At 41.2% G+C, this 17539-nt stretch overlaps 1 pseudogene; it reads left to right on the forward strand.

The window, feature by feature from the left end:
• The window catches only part of LOC139414368 (protein ANKUB1-like), a 6341-nt pseudogene extending 379 nt beyond the window's left edge, over positions 1-5962 (forward strand).
• Positions 5963-17539: the final 11577 nt, after the last annotated feature.

Consider the following 17539-nt stretch of genomic DNA (forward strand, 5'->3'; position numbering starts at 1 on the left):
CAGTAGAGTACAGTAGAGCACAGCAGAGTACAGTAGAGTACAGTAGAGCACAGCAGAGTACAGTAGAGTACAGTAGAGCACAGCAGACTACAGTAAAGTACAGCAGACAGAGTACAGTAGAGTACAGTAGAGTACAGTAGAGCACAGTAGAGTACAGTAGAGTACAGTAGAGCACAGTAGAGTACAGTAGAGCACAGCAGAGTACAGTAGAGTACAGTAGAGCACAGCAGAGTACAGCAGACAGAGCACAGCAGAGTACAGTAGAGTACAGCAGAGTACAGCAGAGTACAACAGAGTACAACAGACAGAGTACAGCAGAGTACAGTAGAGCACAGCAGAGTACAGCAGACAGAGTACAGTAGAGTACAGTAGAGTACAGTAGAGCACAGCAGAGTACAGCAGAGTACAACATACAGAGTACAGCAGAGTACAGTAGAGCACAGCAGAGTACAGCAGACAGAGTACAGTAGAGTACAGTAGAGTACAGTAGAGCACAGCAGAGTACAGCAGAGTACAGCAGACAGAGCACAGCAGAGTACAGTAGAGTACAGCAGAGTACAGCAGAGTACAGTAGAGCACAGCAGGCCGTATAGTAAGAGAAGAAGAGGTCCTTTGGGTTCATTGAAATACATATTCATAATATTTCTGTTAACAATTTAATCTGCACCCAGATTAGTCTTCAATTTAATTTTCACCCAGATTAGTGTTCAATTTAATCTGCACCCAGATTAGTGTTCAATTTAATCTGCACCCAGATTAGTGTTCAATGTGATAGAACAAAACTCAGCACAGCACATGAATTAGAAAATGTTGTTACAAGTTTGAGCCACGAGATGGTGGTATATTATAAATTTAAATAGCATGGACCTTTGATTTGTCTCTGGATAGAAATTGCCCTTGGGCACAGATCTAGGATCAGTTTACTCTCACCAAATCCTAACCTTTACCATTAGCAGTAAAAACACAAACCAGACCTAAGATCAGTGCAAAGGAGCCACTTCATCTTACCCCTGTAATTATATGATTCCTAACTTATATATACTGAGTGTACCAAACATTAGAAACACCTTCCTAATATTGAGTTGCACCCCGCCTTTTGCCATCAGAACAGCCTCAATTCGTTGGGGCATGGACTCTACAAGGTGTTTGAAAGCGTTCCCCAGGGATGCTGGCCCATGTTGACTCCAATGCTTCCAACAGTTGTGCCAAGTTGGCTGGATGTTCTTTGGGTGGTGGACCATTCATGATACACACAGGAAACTGTTGAGTGTGAAAATCCCCAGCAGCATTACAGTTCTTGACACAAACCGGTACACCTGGCACCTACTACCCCGTTCAAAGGCACTTAAATATTTTGCCTTTTGCCATCAATTCTTTAACCTGTCCACTCCCCTTCATCTACACGGAAGTGGATTTAACAAGTGACATCATTAAGGAATCATAGCTTTCACCTGGATTCACCTGGTCAGTCTTTGTCATGGAAAGAACAGGTGTTCATAATGTTTTGTTTACTCGGTGTATAAACACAACATAGGTATTTATGTAAAACAAGTGAATTTACTGTATGTCCATGGTCTTATACTTCAGCGGGAGCCGGTGGTGCGTGTGTTCAGTGCTGTGACGGGGGAGACCCTCTCAGTCTTGGGCACTGTGTTTCTCCTGAGTACGTCTGTGGCCAGGCTCATGACCCTGGTGTCCCAGCAGTGTGGGCTTCCCGTCAGCTCCTTCAGACTGAGCTCTCCCACCGGCCTGCAACTCTACGACTGCAACCGGCTGCACGACTACGCCATTGACCTGGGTATGGCCTTCCTTGTGCAGTAGATCAATGGTCCTCTGGCTCAACACCTTATGGATGTAACACAGAGACAAATGGACTGTATGGAACACATTCTTGGTTCATGGCAACCAGGAGGACAACCTGCATGTGTCTCTGTCTCCCAGGGGCTACTCTACGGTTGGACACCTGGGATGGGTGGGCGGAGTTCCTCAGAGGCTGCTTCCTGTGACACAGACTGACCGTCCAACGACACCTGTCTCGGGAGAGACCTGTGATGTCAGAATACACATCTACACACTGAACTGTATGATAGATTTACTATCAACAGTGATGGTACTGAACCTTTATTTAGCTTTCAATGATGGTACTGACCCTGTATATAGCTTACAATGATAGTACTGACCCTGTATATAGCTTTCAATGATGGTACTGACCCTGTATATAGCTTACAATGATAGTACTGACCCTGTATATAGCTTACAATGATAGTACTGACCCTGTATATAGCTTACAATGATGGTACTGACCCTGTATATAGCTTACAATGATAGTACTGACCCTGTATATAGCTTACAATGATAGTACTGACCCTGTATATAGCTTACAATGATGGTACTGACCCTGTATATAGCTTACAATGATGGTACTGACCCTGTATATAGCTTACAATGATAGTACTGACCCTGTATATAGCTTACAATAATGGTACTGACCCTGTATATAGCTTACAATGATAGTACTGACCCTGTATATAGCTTACAATGATAGTACTGACCCTGTATATATCTTACAATGATAGTACTGACCCTGTATATAGCTTACAATAATTGTACTGACCCTGTATATAGCTTACAATGATAGTACTGACCCTGTATATAGATTACAATGATAGTACTGACCCAGTATATAGCTTACAATGATGGTACTGACCCTGTATATAGCTTACAATGATAGTACTGACCCTGTATATAGCTTTCAATGATGGTACTGACCCTGTATATAGCTTACAATGATAGTACTGACCCTGTATATAGCTTACAATGATGGTACTGACCCTGTATATAGCTTACAATGATAGTACTGACCCTGTATATAGCTTACAATGATAGTACTGACCCTGTATATAGCTTACAATGATGGTACTGACCCTGTATATAGCTTACAATGATGGTACTGACCCTGTATATAGCTTACAATGATAGTACTGACCCTGTATATAGCTTACAATGATAGTACTGACCCTGTATATAGCTTACAATGATGGTACTGACCCTGTATATAGCTTACAATGATGGTACTGACCCTGTATATAGCTTACAATGATAGTACTGACCCTGTATATAGCTTACAATAATGGTACTGACCCTGTATATAGCTTACAATGATAGTACTGACCCTGTATATAGCTTACAATGATAGTACTGACCCTGTATATATCTTACAATGATAGTACTGACCCTGTATATAGCTTACAATAATGGTACTGACCCTGTATATAGCTTACAATGATAGTACTGACCCTGTATATAGATTACAATGATAGTACTGACCCAGTATATAGCTTACAATGATGGTACTGACCCTGTATATAGCTTACAATGATAGTACTGACCCTGTATATAGCTTTCAATGATGGTACTGACCCTGTATATAGCTTACAATGATAGTACTGACCCTGTATATAGCTTACAATGATGGTACTGACCCTGTATATAGCTTACAATGATAGTACTGACCCTGTATATAGCTTACAATGATAGTACTGACCCTGTATATAGCTTACAATGATGGTACTGACCCTGTATATAGCTTACAATGATGGTACTGACCCTGTATATAGCTTACAATGATAGTACTGACCCTGTATATAGCTTACAATAATGGTACTGACCCTGTATATAGCTTACAATGATAGTACTGACCCTGTATATAGCTTACAATGATAGTACTGACCCTGTATATAGCTTACAATGATAGTACTGACCCTGTATATAGCTTACAATAATAGTACTGACCCTGTATATAGCTTATATTCTCATGTTTTTTTCCTTCATATGTTTTTTCTCTTACCCTGATATTTAATACTGCATTGTGGGAAAGAGCTTGCAAGTAAGCATTTTACTGTACTGTTTTATAACCCACTGTATCTTGTGAACTTGACAAAAAAAACTTGAAACGTGTTATAAATACATTGATTCTGTATTATTCCAGGTTCCAGCTCCGGGTGGCACTCTACATCGCTGCTTCTCTGGGCCACCTGGACCTGGCCGGCTGGCTGCTGGAGAGGGGGGTGCGTGTCATTGAGCCGGCGGGGGTTCACCCTTACCGTGAGTGGTGCCACCAGACGGCCCACCCCGACGTCGCCAAGTGTCCCGCTGTCGCCTTCATCGAGCGCGGCCAGCTCACCATCCTCAAACTCTTTATCGCCAGCAGCGTTCTGACCCTTGCCTGTCGGGATCCCCAGGGTCGCGACCCCCTGAGGATCGCCCTTCAGTACGGCCACAGGGAGTGTGTGAGTCACCTGGCCACCAAGCTGTGCTCTGTGGTGGTCCTCCCAGGTATGGCCCTGCCCATGCGGACATACCTCCAGATAAAGGGCTGGGTGAGGCTGGGGCAGAGGAGGGCAGCATCCAGGCACTGCATGGGCCTCAACAGGGCTCCGTTCATGACCAGGGTGGGCGACACGGTCCTGGTGGACGGCTTCACCCTCCCCAAGATGTCCTCCAAGCCCAGGAGGAGTGAGGCCAAGGCGGGTATCAGGGTGATGTCCACAGCCTCTCAAAGTTTGACCCCCATCAACTGCCCATCTCATGTAACCTGCCCGCTCTGCGCCCTGGCATCCCAGGATAAACCTCTTCAACTACCGAAGCTACACCCTGTGGCCACGAGGGATGAAAGAGAGAAGAAGAGGGGATGGGAAGGGATGTGAGGAGGATGAGAGTGGGGATCAGAACAGCAACCAATGGAGGAGCAGAGTCCCGCTCCCGCCCATTTCCAGAGACACCAATCTCAGACCTGTGTTTGCCTCGCCAAACTCCGCCCAGATCCTCACCACCTCACTGGAGGCCTTTTCTCTCCACTGCGACCGCACACCCAGAGAAAACGCCATATACTGTTTGGCCTTGGCCAGGTTAGTCCAAGTTTAAATGACAGCTACGGTGAATATGAATATTTCTCTGGAGGTTTCTTATGAAAGGTGTGAATACTGTCAGAAGAAGCCTCCTATAATCAGTGGTGGTGGGGGGGGAACACATGTAAAAGCTGTTTACACACTTTTTATTTTATTTTGTTCAAGCATTTACCCACCTTTTGTGGAAGATGCATTGAAAGTAGAGGGAGCGTTACTTCTTTAATCCTGAACGGCAATCAGCATTTACCAGTCAATGGTTTTACCACTACATCACTGCCTATGATATACCCTTATCCTCCCTGAATAGATTTCAGTACAAACAAATCATGAGCCAACCATCATGCTTAGAAGGTACATAGTCAAATCAAATCAACTCAAACTTTATTTGTCACATGCGCTGAATACAAGTGTAGATCTTTCCGTGAAATACTTTACTTACAAGCCCTTAACAAACAGTGCAGTTCAAGAAGAGTTAAGAGAATATTTACCCAATAAACTAAAGTAACAAATAATAAAACAGTTGAACTTGTCCGGTGGCCATTTGATTAATTGTTCAGCTGTCTTATGACTTGGGGTTAGAAGCTGTTATAGGTTTACCCTAACAAGTCCTGAAACAAATCATGAGCCAACTATCATGCTTAGAAGGTATATAGTGTCAGTCTTATTGGTTCACCCTAACAAGTTGTTTCAGTATGGGGAGAGGATAGAATGTAAGGGCGCTTCATTAATGTATTGAGGCCATTACATATACAGTATTTCACAATGCTAGGACACAGATTTGGTCTCCTAACCTTGTTCTGGTTGATTGACTCTCTAACAGTGCCTTCACACAGAGACCATGGTTGCAGCAGCTGAATGTAGCGTGGACTCTGTCCAGGAGGAGTGCTCAGCACATTGGGTAGACACCAGGATCCTGGTCATTAGGCAGATTAAACATACTGAAACAAGGAGGGACAACCTGGAATTGTCCAAAAAGGAACTCTTATTTTTTTTTTTACAGTGAACAAGATGAGACTTTGGAACGGATGATGCCTGAAACAATGCGGACGACTTAGAATTTTGTTCCTTTGGATGAGGCTTATAGATATAGTCAGTACTGTGTTTGATTTGTGTGCAGAAAGTTTACAACGGCAGGCAGTGGATTCTCAGTCATTCCTATTCTCAAGTAACAAAAAAATGATAGTACTGAATGTGACTATGTGGTTGTACTGAATGTGACTATGTGGTTGTGCTGTATGTGATTATACTGAATGTGATTGTAAGTGTTTGACATGGGTCTAATTGAGGCTCCAACCCCCTGCCTTAAAACTATTTTATTAAGATGTGGATCATTATTGCTCATATGAGTCTGTGCAGTGTCAAAATAATACATACTGTATTTCACATAGAGTATTTGACAAACTCTTTATTTACGTTACAAAACTGACAACTACTGTGACGATGTGTTAGCACAGCATGTGTCATCATTCCCCTGCAGTGTGTGGATTTACACAGCAACATAGCAGACAGCTTAAATAGTTTATTTTTATTTAACCTTTATTTCACTAGACAAGTCAGTTAAGAACAAATTCTTATTTACAATGATGGCCAAACCCGGACGACGCTGGGCCAATTATGCGGCATCCTATGGGACTCCCAATCACTGTCATTGAGTTGCTCACTGGACAAGACAATTATTCACTGAAAATTAAATCTGTCTTTCATTTCACTTATGTTGATACTTGATTGGCTATTTGCTGTGTTTTGAAAATACAAAAATAAATATAACTGTTTTATGAAGCACTTGTAGACATTCATTGTTTTCAAAATCATATTTTCAGCAAAACAGATACATACGTTTACAATATGACATCAAATCAAAATAAAATAAGTGATATGTAAATGATTGTCAAAAGGCTCCAACCACCCAAGTCATAGACTGTTCACTCTGCTACCACACGGCAAGCGATACGAGAGCACCAAGTCTGGGACAAAAGGCTCCTTAACAGCTTCCACCCCCAAGCCATTAGACTGCTGAACAGCTTCCACCCCCAAGTCATTAGACTGCTGAACAGCTTCTACCCCAAAGCCATTAGACTGCTGAACAGCTTCTACCCCCAAGCCATAAGACTGCTGAACAGCTTCTACCCCCAAGCCATAAGACTGCTGAACAGCTTCTACCCCAAAGCCATTAGACTGCTGAACAGCTTCTACCCCCAAGCCATAAGACTGCTGAACAGCTTCTACCCCCAAGCCATAAGACTGCTGAACAGCTTCTACCCCCAAGTCATTAGACTGCTGAACAGCTTCTACACCCAAGTCATTTGACTGCTGAACAGCTTCTACCCCCAAGTCATTAGACTGCTGAACAGCTTCTACCCCCAAGTCATCAGACTGATGAACGTTAATTAAATGGCCACCTGCACTATTTGCCCCTTTGTTATTGATGTATTTTTCTAATTGTTTTCCACGGACTCTCTTGAATTGGCTCGATGCACACTCACTACACTCTACCCACACATTCACTGTGACACTGACCGACTTTCACACTAGCTGCTGCTACTGTGTTTATTATCTATCCTGATTGCCTAGTCACTTTTACCCTTACCTACATGTACATACTGTATTACCTCAACTACCTCGCACCCATGCACATTGACTCGGTACTGGTACTCCTTGTATATAGCCTTGTTATTGTTATTGTGTTACTATTTAGAAAATATTTTCTTACTTTTTAACTCTGCATTGTTGGGAATGGGCTCGTAATAAAGCATCTCACAGTTGTTTTCGGCGTATGTGACCAATACGATTAGATTTTCATCTGAACAAATGAATGCTCTCGTTGTTTATAATGAGGAATTTAATTAAATAAATTTGGTTTTCCTTGAAGATTTGAATGGGCTGAGAAAGCCTTTCGTGATGGATCTAGACAATCTGGTGAAAAGGGAGGGTTTGCGACTCTTCTCTTCAAGTGGGAAGGACGATGCGATATCATAAATTCCCTCTGGAGAAAAGGAGCCATGAGATGTTGTCATCGTCTCTGCAACGAAAGACCATCCAACATGCCATCAATTTACATTTTTACTCATTTATCAGACACTCTTATCCAGAGAGACTTACAAGGAGCAATTAGGATTAAGTGCCTTGCTCAAGAGCACATTGACAGATTTTGCCTTGTGAACTCAGGGATTCTGAACCAGCAACCTATCGGTTACTGGCCCAACCTCTTAACCCACTAGACTACCACCCAGCCCACAGTACAGTATGTCATAGGTAACAACTCAGAGGAGTACAACATCTTTCCAAATGAATTAGTGGAATGGTAAAGGGATAATGTCTCAGTCTTGACTGAGCAGCAGCCTAAACAGCAGCAGGGCTTACCTGTAAAGTACACAGTAGGGGAAATGTTCTGAGGCTGGTACTCCAGAGACTCTTGAGGACAGAGGTTCTTACTAACTTTCTTGGAACCCTGGTTGGTGGGAAAAGGCACATTAAAACAAACTGAACATTTTTCGATATCTTAAAGTACAGCATATCAATTGCAAGAAGCAGTGCAATGCCATGACACAAAGAATCATATATCTCATAAAAGGTCAACAGCAGTGTTATTCATGAAAGATGTATGTGTACTATACCTTTGTATTGAAGGTGAGGACCTGCTCTCCAGTACTGCTGTTGGTATCCCTTTCCAAATCAAACCCGCCTTCTACAATGTCACTGGTGGCCACGCTGGTAGCGGACTCAAAATAACATTTAGCAGTGGCTTTGGTGATCATTTGAAGAATGACCATGCAAGTAGAAGTCTTTGGATCGTTCTGGACTGAAACATCAAAGTTTATGTTTTCATACTCATCTGACCACTGTCTCAGGAAGCCTTTCACTGTCTCTTCAGCAAATATCTGGAGAAGCTGAGAGGAGAGCTTCTTGGATATGGCACATTGTTCATTTCCCCATTTCAGCCTTGAAAGAATGGAGTCTGAAGCACTTTTGGCTGCTTCCAATGTTAAGACCTGTGGAGTGCTGTGGCTGTCCTGAAGGGCTATCACTTTATCCACCAATTCATGACTGAAAATGTGGATGGTCCAAGTGGAAATTATTTTTCTCAATTTCCTAACAGCAGATCGGAGGTCGTCAAGATGTGAAGCACCCTGTCCATTTTCCTGTGTGTTCTCAACACTTTCCACCATAATGTCCACTACCACCCCAGCAGCTTGCCTGACTTTGTCCACAAAGGTTACAGGAAGTAAGTCCTCTGTGTGAAAGAAGTCCTCAATGATTGTGTTTCTAACAATGGGAAAGTCAATCTGAGCAGGATCTTCAGTGGGGATGGGAGTCCCGGGTAAAGCAAAGTGCCATTTCGACTGCCTTAATTTTGAAGTAGGTGTTAGAGAGATGGAGGAGCGTGAAGAAGAGGTATTTCTTGTATTTTGGCTGTCAGCACTCCTACAACGGATCGTGTCAAAATCCTCCAGCATGGATCCTGAGAGCTCAGTGGTTTTAGGTAGTAATTTGTGCGGAATGTCCACACAGGCATCGTTTCCACCAGGTGTAACACTGCTCTGGTTGACCTCAAGATGGCCGAGACTTGCTCTTTGTGATGCAGGACTGCTTTGATATGTAAATATTTGGATTGAACCAAGTGTTGTGTCTGATCTTTGAAGATCTTTTCTGAGAAACTCCGTAATCTTACTTTGCAGACTGTAGTAGATGTTACGAGCAACAGACCAGATTCTTTTCTCAGAAACCTGTCCAGTGGTGAGCAGGGAGGTTCCAGATACCATGTCAGATGATTGGGTGGTCTGGGTGAGCTCCTGCTGGTCTTTCACCATGGTTTGTATAATATCAGTAGATGTGGTGGATGTAGATACAGACTGGAGGTATGTTGTGCTTTCCTCCACAATGTTAAATGATCTAGAGAGGACCTCACTCACTCCTTTCTCAGCTTTGGTTTGGAACTCATGACTAGAGAGTTTTTGGAGGCTCTTTGTTGAAAGACTTTGGGAAGATGCAATGCCTTTGGAGGCAGCCGCGCTGCAATCTAGACTTACTGGAGAGGTTCGCTCAGTAGAACCTTGGAGACGTTCAAACATGTCTTCACATGGTGTTGGGGACCTTGACAAGGAGATGTCCTTCAGCTGAGACAGAACACCACCTACCAACATGTTGACCTCAAGGGACATATCAGATATTTTCTTTCCTACTGTGGAGAAGCAAGGTGCATTTGATGCCTGATCCTCGCATGAGGTCAAGATTGTTGAAATTACCTCTTTGGTACTATTGGTCAGTAGAGCCTCGTCTGTTTCAGTCCAGAGAAGTTTTGAACTCTCGCTGACACCCCTGTGTAGAGCCACTTCAAGGTTCAAACTGTGCAACTGAGGCACACTCTTACTAGCTTGCCTCAAGTCCTGGCTTGCCAAACCAAGGTACTCCTTAGTCACAAGATGTCCAGAGTCCTCTGTGGGTATATGACTAGACATTCTGCTCAGCATGTCTGACCTCCGCTGGTGAATGATGAAGTCCTTTAATGTCTTCTTAATATTTGTATATAAACTAGTGGTAGCAGACCAGATCCTGCTCTGAAGCTTTTGTGCATTTTCCTGGAGGTCAGGTTCTCTCTCCTCTACTTCTGCAGGTTGCGCCGAGCTCTGCAGGTCTTCCACAAATGTTTCAATGATGCCAAAGGCAGCAGAATCCGCACAAATATCCTTTGACCATGTGTACTGGTTTTGAATGGAACAAGACCTGGATGCTACAGAATAAGCAGGCTTTGCACTAGTTAAGGTACTGGTGGACTTTTTAACTAGGAACTCACTCACTGCTTGAGTGGCATTTCTCTTAAATTCCTCACTTGAGAGTTTTCTAATACAATCTAACAGACTGGTCAAAGAAGCTGTGGCCTTACTTCTGCTGTCCTCAATTTGACAGGGGAACTCACATACTATTGGTGATGAGGCCCTGGAATGGGCAATATCCCCAAGCTGAGCCAGAACACCCTCTACAAATTTCTCTCTCTCAATAGAGAAGCCTGATCCTTTTTCTCCAACAGTGTACAGGGGGTCCTCCTTTGACATTTCAGTCTTGTACAAGACCAGAAGCTCTGAGATGACTTCTTTGGTGTAAGTTGTCAGAAGGAGCTTGCTTTCTTCTGACTCAGTTTTTGCCCAAAGAAGTTTTGAGCTCTCACTTAGGCCTCTTTGTAAAGTAACTTCGCCAGTGGACTCTGGCAACTGAGGCTCACTCTTACTGGGCCTATATTTCATGTCTAAGCAAGGAAGTGGAACTGTCTCCTTAAACTCAGAATTTGTGATGTTGTCATCAGATGTGACAATGCTCTTTAGGGCAAATCTCTGAAGCTTGTCGAAATAATCTTTCAAGTTGTTTTGGATGCTGTGGTAAATGTGAACAGCAGCAGACCAGGCACTCTTCTGTTGGGGACTCTCTTCAGATTCAGCCAAGGACTTCATATCTGACACGAAAGTCTTAACAACTACTGACGCTGCTGAGCCCACTGGGTGAATTGACTCTGTCTTTACAATGCCAGACAATGTTTGACCTGATACAGCACCTGTTAACTCAGACTGAATGACTGAACTAGGAAATCTCAAACTACTGACTTTTTTGTCAAGAACTCCACTCACTGCTTGTATTGCTGATGTTTGAAACTCCCGGCTAGAGAGTTTTTGGATGCTCTTAGATGTGAGCGTGCAGGAGGAACCAGATTCACTAATATTGTAGCTGCTCTCGTATTTCCTTATCAGGGCATCAAGATCCTCAATGAAGCCAACATGCGATGCCAAAAACGTGATCTTGTCCTTCAGATCTTCCAGCAAATTCTGTTCGTTCTCGTCAACAAAAGCCACCATTGTGTCAGAGATGGTGGTCATGACTTGCCCTGTTAGACTCTTGCTCTCTTGGTCAACTTTTTCAAGTTTAACAGCCAGCTCTCTCACCATGCTCTCAGTCACCTTGGTCTGTGAGTCTCCCCTTACCGGTGTCACTAGAGAGGTTTGACTTGCGGAGGCACTCTTAACGACCACTGATAAGGCCGACTTGACATCTTTAGCCAACTCTGCCATTACAGCAGGGGTTAGCATCATAGAGCCTGCACTTCCAGATGGAGAATTGGACATGCATGCAAGTTTGGAGAGAGAACCTTGCAGGCTCTCCTGCACACAGGTGACAAGGGTGTCCTCTGAGACACCTAAGAGGACTTGTAGCGTCTGAGAGTTGGTTGTTTTCTTCTGCACATCAGACAGAGAGGTTAGAGTCCTTGGGGAAAAAATCAACAGAAATCATCAAAGTCAAACAAATAATATGTAAGGCTGTGATGCACATTCAGTGTGTCAAATACATCTGCACCATTGAAAACAATGAGGAAAACGCTGCTGTTTCTCTGAGAAAAAACCTTAGTGTGATGTCAGCCTAACTGCTCAATTTCTAAAGCCCAATAAAATGTATTTTGTATAAGTAATTTGTATTGAAACTGGCCTGTAGATATCTATCTATCCTGGCAATATCTATCCTCTACAAAAATCCAAATTGCTATAAACTTCAAATACTGTAACTTCTAATAACTTCAAGGACAATCATAAATACAAGGCAGTTTGAAGAAATGTTAAAGGGAAATTTCTAAATGTTTCAACTTCATATTCATCATCTCCAGCACCACCCCAACATCAGCATATGTGAAAAACGGTCATTTCTATGTTTTGTAGTAAAAAAGAAAGAGGAAGATAAGTGTTTTCTATGACATCATCAACCAATTAGTAGGAAATGCCTACTCATAATTGGTTAAAATCACACGATGCACACTGATGATGTCATTAGAATCTAGAGCTGAGCATTTAACCAACATTTTTGTTATTTTTCGTTTTTTAAACAACTAATTGACCGACGTCGGCTCAATTATTTGAATTCCATATAGTTAATTTTTTTCTTCTTCTGTGAGCTCGATGCTCAGTTTCTGTAGAGATAAATCAGATCAAGCACGAACTATGCAATGTAGTATGGAGTTGTAGTTTCCAACAGGCCAATATTCTACATAGTTTAGCACAGAAAATATGGCAATTAATTCCCATAATCCATTGCACGCCCACTTACTTGTCCACTCTGTGTGGAGCAGATACGGAAACCTCATTGACTGAGACGGAGAGACGAGAGAATGCATGAGAGAGATAAAAAGCAGTTGCGTTGCGAGGATTCTCTACCTGGAAATACATGATCTAAGTGATTGACAGTTGGTGTTCAGCGGTCATAAAAGTAGGTCTTATTTACTTAGAAGAACTACTAAAATAGTTATTTTGTCAGACAGAATAAGCAGCAGCTCTATAGAGATGAGTTGATGACTTGGAATGAAATAATAAAGTCATCAAATAAATATTTTATATGAGAAAGTAAATGATGGTTGATAAGTCATAAACAGTAATGGACAGTCACTACCATCATGGGACTTTTATTCATTGTTTTATTATGTGTTGTTACAGCATTCAACACACATAATCCATAGTGCATTCAATGTCTAAAAAAAGTATTGAAATCCAAAACCGTGATTCTTTTTAAAATATTTGAATTGAAACCAAACCAACCTCAAAAAGCACCAATTTTCTTAGCCCTATTGGAAACTGTTACGTCCCTCTGTATTTCGGGATGCGAAAGCTATTGTAAGACTTTCGACTGCCTGGCCTCTTAGGTACACCAGCCTCAGTAAATCTCACGCGGGACTTGGCGTTAGTCTTATCGTCTAACAGACTGGTGAGTGACGCTGTGAGAGATCTCTGTGACAATGGAGAGGAGGCAGCATCTTGGATGCCCAGTAGTTCGTAAAGACCTGGGATGATGATCTGCATCAGCTTGTCCGATAAAAACTGGACAATCCTCAGACACAAGCCGGCAAGCTGTTGTTTTGTCAGCTGTATTCCAGAAACAGAAGAAGTGTTTTAAAATGTTGCATAGTGCGTCTTTCAAAAGCTTATGAACAAGGTTAAACATTAGGCAGAGTTTTCATGGTAATCTAATTAAATTGTCAGTAACATGATCTTACCGGGTCAAACATGCCCTCACGAATCCCCCTCCATTGCCTGACAACAATATTGTTATAAATGTTGTCATATCAGGATGCGTGGCAGAATTGTTTTTATTTAATTATTTGCCTGATCGTGAAGTTATACTTGCTTTGTGTCAGTTGTTTTGGCAAAATTGCAATGTGACAACTTTTCTAGCACTGAACATTTTTCTCCGATTGATGAGTTTCTAATTTGATCCTATTTCCTTGAAGGTGTGATAGTACCAAAGAAAACAGAACATACTTCTCAGTTAGGTTTTGAAGGAAGTCCATAAGTGTCAGATCTTCTGTGGTTTCCATCAGTGCGGTTGCTCTGCTCCTGGTAGAATTGCTCTGCTCCTGGTAGAAATGTAATTATATTGCAAATAATCAAACTTAATATACAACAAATATCATACTGAAATAACTATTAACTGTTAAAGAGTGGAGGAGCATTGGCAACGTTGGACAAATTTAAACAACTGAAACACAACAGAGATGGTTGTGGTACGTCAACATTGCCAATGATAGCATCACTATAACATTTTATTGGATTCATGTTGTAAAATGAAATGACAAGGTCAACTTACCATCTCATTGACAGCTTCAGAGGTCAGGTGGTCATCCATCACACAGACAGGCAGGTCTAGAGACTGGGACAAGGCTCTATGGTCATATCCAGGAGAGAATGGAAACATCAGAGCAGTCCCAATGGCAGAATCTAACCACTGTCTTCATGTCAAAGACTCACTCACTCATTTGCTTTGTCAAACCTACCCCTTAGAATGACTTCGATATTAACACTGAATATATTTTGTTATTAAGAGAGCTCTCAATAATAATTCTCACAATAGCATATTGGTAGTAGTCAGTGACATATTAAAGCTAAGCAGGGCTGGGTGTAATTAAAACCCTGGATGGGGTTCGATCCCGGGCTGAGGTGCTGCCCAGCCTATTGTTTTTTTCTGAAAGTGTATATAATGTTGAAAATCTGACATGGTTTCAAAGGTACAAATTCAAGCTATTTTATACAAGGTCTGGCTATGCTGAATTTAGTTTACAATGATAACATCATCCTGTGGTTGAAATTTCACCCTCAAAACAGCAGTTATGCCTATACCCCATTATATCCACCAGGCCCCTTCCCCCCCACACACACACTTTATATTTTACCAATATGTATGCAGCCCACCAGCCCTAAAGCATGAACATGTTTTTTTGCTAGAAAATGTGGATTAAGAGAAGCAAAATGATCCTTTTCGCTAGTTTCATCTAAATAGAAGGGCAACATGACATTGATAAACTTTGTCATATCTGCTTTCACCGGGATTTAAAAACCCAGGCTTTCCTAAAATGTTTACCTCAGCCAGTCTAGAACCCAGGTGTGTCTACAAAACACATGTACTCCTCCATAAGGTTCATGGGTTCCCTATTATTTTATCCCAGTACAAGAGGGGCAACTGGATTCAGGATTAAACACAAGCAGTCTTTAAGGTATATCTTATTACAGTTCAGGCCTACCTTATTATTTTCTTCCATCTGGCAAAATCATTTTAAGGAATGAAATCTGTTTTGTTGCTAGTATTATTAGTAACTGTAGGAAAATACAGCTGTAAAGTACAAGAATCAGCTACTTTCTGAAGGGAAGCCAAGCTCATAAGCAATTTAGAACCTACATACAATTAAGACAAAGTTGGAACGCATGAATGTGTCACAAACGAGACTTGGCTTTGGGGATTTTTTCTGTAAGGCTATTAAGACTCTCTATGCAAATGGTAACAGCTCTATCAAATTGAAATATGGCACCTCACCTAGATTTGAGTTAAAGAGAGGAATTAGGCAAGGTTGTCCTATCTCTCCGTACCTGTTTTTATTAATCACCCAACTTCTTGCAAATTCTTTAAATAATAGTCCTGTACAAGGTATTTCCATAGCTGGTAAAGAAATTATTATAAGCCAGCTGGCTGACGACACTACACTTTTTCTGAAAGACGCTAACCAAATTCACATATCGATCAATGTGATACAATCCTTTTCCAAAGTGTCTGGTCTATATCTTAACATTAATAAACGTGAACTCATAGCTGTCAAAGATTGTGTGACACCTTCATATTATGGTATTCCAGTAAAAGAAGAACTTACATATTTAGGCATAACCATTACAAAGGATCAGAAGTCTAGAGGCTTACTAAATTTGAACCCTCTTATTAAAAAAACCCAGAAGAAACTAAATCAATGGCTACAGAGGGACTTATCTTTAAAAGGTAGAGTCCTAATAACCAAGGCTGAAGGTATCTCTAGACTAGCATATGGTGCTCTATCTTTATATCTTGACCGTAAAATAAGCAAGGAGATAGACCAGATGCTTTTGAACTTTCTTTGGAGGAACCGTACCCATTACATTAGGAAACTGTTGTAATGAACACTTATGAGAATTTTCTGGACTTTACTACTTTAAATAATACTTTTAAGATCAATTGGATAAAACAATTCCTAAGAAGACCCACTTCTATCTGGAATTTTATTCCTCATCATGTCTTCTCTACTTTTGGTGGCCTTAACTTCATGTTGTTTTGCAATGATAATATTGACAAAGTTCCAGTGAAACTTTCTGCTTTTCATCGGCAGGTTTTCTTGTCATGGTCCTTAATTTATAAACACAATTTTTCTCCACACAGATATTATATATGGAATAATCGGGATATATTGTATAAAAATACCTCTCTGTTTTTAGAATATTGGTTCCGAAATAATATCCTATTGGTGAGCCAACTGGTAAATGCAGAGGGTCTTTTACTCAGTTATAAAGAATTCTTATTACTTTACAAGGTCCCTGTAACACCTAAAGATTTTGCAATTGTTTTAGATGCCATTCCCTCAGGTGTTGCTATGTTATTCAGGAACCTGACCCTCAGAGCCTACCTTCTGTTGACCCTGTTGACTCATCAGTAGGAAAGATTTGTTTCTCTTTTGATCCATTCAACAACAGAGCGATATGATCCTTGTTTCAGCAGGATGTTGTATCTATCTATACCTTATGTCATGCCTTATTGGAATGGATTTATTGATAATATCTGTTGGAAAAAAGTTTGGATGTTGCCACACACTTGTTAACAAAATTTAGGAAGTTTCCTTTAAAATGATTCATAAATATTATCCTGCCAACCACTATATGAAGAAGTTTAAGGAAAACATCAACTCAAATTGCTCCTTTTGTAATGACCACCCAGAAACAGTTGTGCATCTTTTTTGGCATTGTATGCATGTAAGAAAACTGGCAAGACATCAGTAGGTTTATAATTGAACACATTTATGAAGATTTTACACTATTGTGGAGAGATGTACTGTTTGGACTCTTTACATACAATAGAAATAAGCGGAATCATTTTTATGTAATTAATTTCATTATTCTTTTTGCCAAATTTCATATACACAAATGTAAATTTACAAACAGAAAACCACATTTTCGTACCCTACAAAAAGAAATTGAACTGTATTTTAAGACGGTTAAATGCTCTACTATCAAAAAAGCTGTTAGAATTGTAAGTACATGCATGTCCCTTAAGGTCCTTGTGTAATTGTAATGTGATATTGTACCCCCTAGCTCGATTGT

The sequence above is a fragment of the Oncorhynchus clarkii genome, chromosome 1 (genome assembly GCF_045791955.1).
Source record: "Oncorhynchus clarkii lewisi isolate Uvic-CL-2024 chromosome 1, UVic_Ocla_1.0, whole genome shotgun sequence".
Classification (NCBI taxonomy): Eukaryota; Metazoa; Chordata; class Actinopteri; order Salmoniformes; family Salmonidae; genus Oncorhynchus; species Oncorhynchus clarkii.